Raw genomic sequence first — 4,139 nt, 5'->3', positions numbered from 1 at the left:
GAATCTGCTTCTTTCCTCCAACAAAGAGCCACTAACACCGGTTTGAGCTCTTATTTCCTTAAAGATAAAAAAAAAAAAAAAAAAAAAAAAAAAAAAAGTGGAACTAAATCCCCAGCGTTGCCCCATACCAGGCACTGCTGAGTGTCTCCGTAGAGTCAGAGAGCCACCAAGGTTGGGAAGGACCTCCGAGCTCATCTGCTCCATCCACCCACCCACCTCCAGTGTTTCCCATTGCACCATGTCCTTCAGGACCACATCTTCAGCACCCAGCCAGAGGTCAGGCGCTGGAATGGGCTGCCCAGGGAGGTGGTGGAGTCACCATCCCTGGAGGTGTTCAAGAAACATTTATATATAGCATTGAGAGACATGGTTTAGTGGGGTTATTGGTGGCAGGTGGATGGTTGGACTGGATGATCTTGTAGCTCTTTTCCAACCCTGCTAATTCTGTGATCTCCGCTGTTCCTCAAGCCCTCCCTGGACGAGTTCCTCTGGGCAGAGACCTGAGACTGAGGGACAGCCGGAGTTTGGGGATGAAAACGTGAAGGAGGTTTTCCTGGGGATCCTTTTCTGGTTTATTATCCTTTCATGCAGAAATTCAGATCTTTTGCTTTTTTAGCCACACACCCAAAGCAATCTTAAGCGTCGCTTCTAGGTGGCATTTATCCGAGGAACAGAACGGGGCCAGAAATGGAGAGCCAGCACAACGGAGCTCCAGCTCTCGAAATCATTGCTTGACGGCCTTTGTGCAATTAGGATAATTGCAGCAAGGAGGAGAGGGACCGGTGGTCACTCTTCAGTGTGACTGTCCCATTGTGCTGCAGCACTCGGTGCTCTTTTCCTACCCTCAGTGCCCCACACACAGGTGGGTGTTCTTTGCACCAAGTGAAGCTGCCCCGTGCACACGGCTGCCCGGTGCTGTTCGAGCCACGCTTGGTGCAGGGACGCAGCACCAGTGCATCAGCGTTGGGTTGATCTTCAGTCTTCCACCCCAACCCTTCATCCTTTTCCCCTGGGCTCCTGCAGCCTCTCCCTTTGAGGAATCCTGTCCCTCTGCTTTTTATTCCGGACTCGCTGTCCTGCCTTGCTGCTCGCCCTGCCCCGTGCATTCCTTCCTGCCAGTTTCCCATTCCCCTGTGCTGTGTCACGGCCTGTGCAGCGGCAGCGCCGTGATTGCATCAGCACTTTTTACATCCAGGAAAATCTCTTTCCCCTGAAGCGCTCTATTCATGGAAACAGTCTTTCGTGGAAGCGTTCAGTGCACGTGGGTATCTTCTCTTTCCTCTACAGCACTGAAGGAGAACAACCCCCCCCAACTCCCCACCCCGCGCCGTCGTCTTCTCCAAGTGAAGGCTCTGTGCTCCTCTGCGCGCACTCAGCGCAGCAGCTGCTCTGCAGCGTGCACTGTTCCCTGCTTGTCTGTGATTCATCACCTGCACAGCCCCGCACGGAGCCCCCCAGCAGCTCGGTGCACTGAGCAGTGCTGCTGCAGAGTTGCCCCGTCGGACCTCCCCCACCTGCAGATCTGATGCACTACGTACAAACACCAGGAGGGCTGGAAGGAAGCGCGGTGCACGCTGCTCCCCTGCCCCTGCACAGGAGGAGAGCTGGGAAATGCAGAGAGCTTGGTCCAAAGCCACAAGGAGAAAAGAAGGCATAAAAAGAAAGAAGGCTTAGTGCAGCCGGGGATGCAGCAAACGAGCCAATAAAACATGCAGCGAGGAGAGCGCTGACGTGCTCCTTGTACCAAGCAGCCTGCTGCTCGCAGTGCGACCCCGGGGGGATGGAGCGTTACGGATCTGGTGGCAGGATGGCCATAGCACGGGAGCCTCTGCATTGCAGGAGCACAGGTCGCATCCAGAAAACGCACGCGCTGCGGTGACACCGGGGAGCTCGTTCGTGGCACTGAGCTGGAACAGATGGGATTTCTGTGCTTCCTGCCAGGAGGGGAGGGCGGTAACGGGGTCTGCAGATCAGCACAACGATCGCTCAGCAGTTCGCCTCGGCAGAGCTTGTGTGTGCAGAGACAACCCGGGCTCGGGGGCTGTGAGCACTGGTGGAGCTGTGGGTGTCCCTGTGCCATGCAGGGAGTGGGACCAGGTGTCCACGAGCCAAGGGCTCCATCCGCCCCGGTTCTCCAGGACGCAGCGCTGTGCTCGGAGCTGAGCACTGGCATTGCTGCAGGTGGAGGAAACGTGCAGGGCTCGGACTCAGACCGTGGCTTTGCCTTCCTTTGGGTCCGGACACAGCGCGTGCCGTGCATGGCTCCATCTCGACCTGTGGGATTTCGCTGCTGCAGGATGCACCGTTTTCATTCGGAGCGGATGGGAACGCCATTAGCTGGCTCATTGGATGGAAGAGGTTGGGTCACCTCCGTTGGCAGAGCAGGTTAACCTGAGCTCTGTGATGAAGTGCCATTCTATTCTGACCGTTTTTTTCTTCCAGTCCCAAACGTTGACCTTTTTTTTTTTTTTTTAACAGATTTTTCGTTTGTTTTAGGCTCTTCTTTTTTAATGCAAATCCAAGAACAGTTGCCGCGAGGTGCAGTTCTGCTCTTGTGTGTAATTAGCTTCGTCTGTGTCATGGCTTCTCTTTTTTTTCCATTGTTTCTTAAAAGGCAAATGAAATCCCAGGCCCTGGTTGGGAACGCTGACAGCAGCTCCTTCCATCCCATCACTCAGCTGTTTGTCTGCTTCGGGTCAGCTGAGTTCTGCAGGGGGGTCCCAGTCCGGCTTCACCTCTGCGTGGTGGGCAAATTACGGCACTAATGAGCTTCTCCAGGTGTAAGGCCTCAGTAGGGGGGAAGGACAGAGGGACGGCAGCCTGTCTGCAGGCAGCCACACACTGGGATGAGCCTGACAGCAGGCGCGGATAGGAAGCAGCAAAAAGTTGGATTCACTTGAATATACCTGCACGAGGAGATAGAAGAGGCTGATGATTAAAAGTATGGCTACAAGGGTTTTTTTTAATATAATAGATATCATTAATTTCAACTTCCTGCATAAGAATATCCTGGTTTTTTGAGAAGCGAGGCATGATCCATTGCACTGTGCAAATCCAAGGATGCCACGGCACCGTGAGATGGAGCGGATCCCTCTGCCAGCTCCACTGCATCCAGAGCACTCGGGCTGTGCAGCAGCAGCCAGCGCTGTCTGTGCTTCGTGCTGGGAGACAACGGGCGGGACACGGGTCTGTCGTTAACACTTCTGCAATGAGAAAGCAAATAGGGAAAGCCGTGAGAAGGTTTTCTCATGTTGGGCAAAAGGGTGTAAAAGCTGCATAGCCATCGGTGAGCCGGAGCTCCTCACTGTTGCCATCAGTTGCATGGAAGCTTCAGAGAGAGCTGACCAAGCCCCGCTGGGATTTCTCCTTGGATCACCTGGATAATGGAAATCTTGTCTCGTGGAGATGTGAGGCTGCTGCAGCCCTGAGTCCCTGCACAATGTGGTGCCCTGGGGGCTCCTGGGGGTCAGCCCCAGGCCAAGGAGCAGCCCCAGTGCTGGTGGATGGGGCTGGAAGGCCCTGGACATCGCTGTGTGCAGAGCAGAACAGAGCCAGGAAGCACTCAGTGCCCCACTGGGCATCTCCCCCAGCGATGGGCCCTCCTTCCACAGAATCACAGCATGATTAAGGTTGGAAAAGGCCTCTCAAGTCCCCAAGCCCACCCCCAGCCCACCCCACCATGTCCAGTGACCATGTTCCTCAGTGCCACATCCCCATGGTTATGGAACACCCCCAAGGACGGTGACCCCCCCCACTCTCTGGGCAGTGCCAGTGCATCACTGCTCTTTGGAGAGGAAATTGTTCCTAATACCCACCCTGACCCTCCCCTGGCACAACGTGAGGCCATCGCCTCTCATCCAGGATGCACCGCTTTTCCATAAATTTTAACAGAATTTTCACAGGGCATACTCTAATATTCTAACTTCATCCCAAAGACAAGACGTTATCAACGTTCATTTTCCACTTCTGAGCAGAACAGAATTCCACATTCTGAGCATTCCCGCTGGTGGTGAGATGGAGCAGGCCCGAAGTGGAAGCCGAGAGCCATGCAGGCCCGGGAGCTGTGGGGCTGAGCGCTGCAGGAGGGGGTGCAAGGGATTTCACCACCACATCTGGGGGATTGAGCAGAGAGAGGCGGC

This window comes from Numida meleagris, chromosome 1 (genome assembly GCF_002078875.1).
Source record: "Numida meleagris isolate 19003 breed g44 Domestic line chromosome 1, NumMel1.0, whole genome shotgun sequence".
In the NCBI taxonomy this organism is placed as follows: domain Eukaryota; kingdom Metazoa; phylum Chordata; class Aves; order Galliformes; family Numididae; genus Numida; species Numida meleagris.
The sequence above is the reverse complement of the archived record's forward strand: the minus strand, read 5'-3'. Positions refer to the sequence as shown.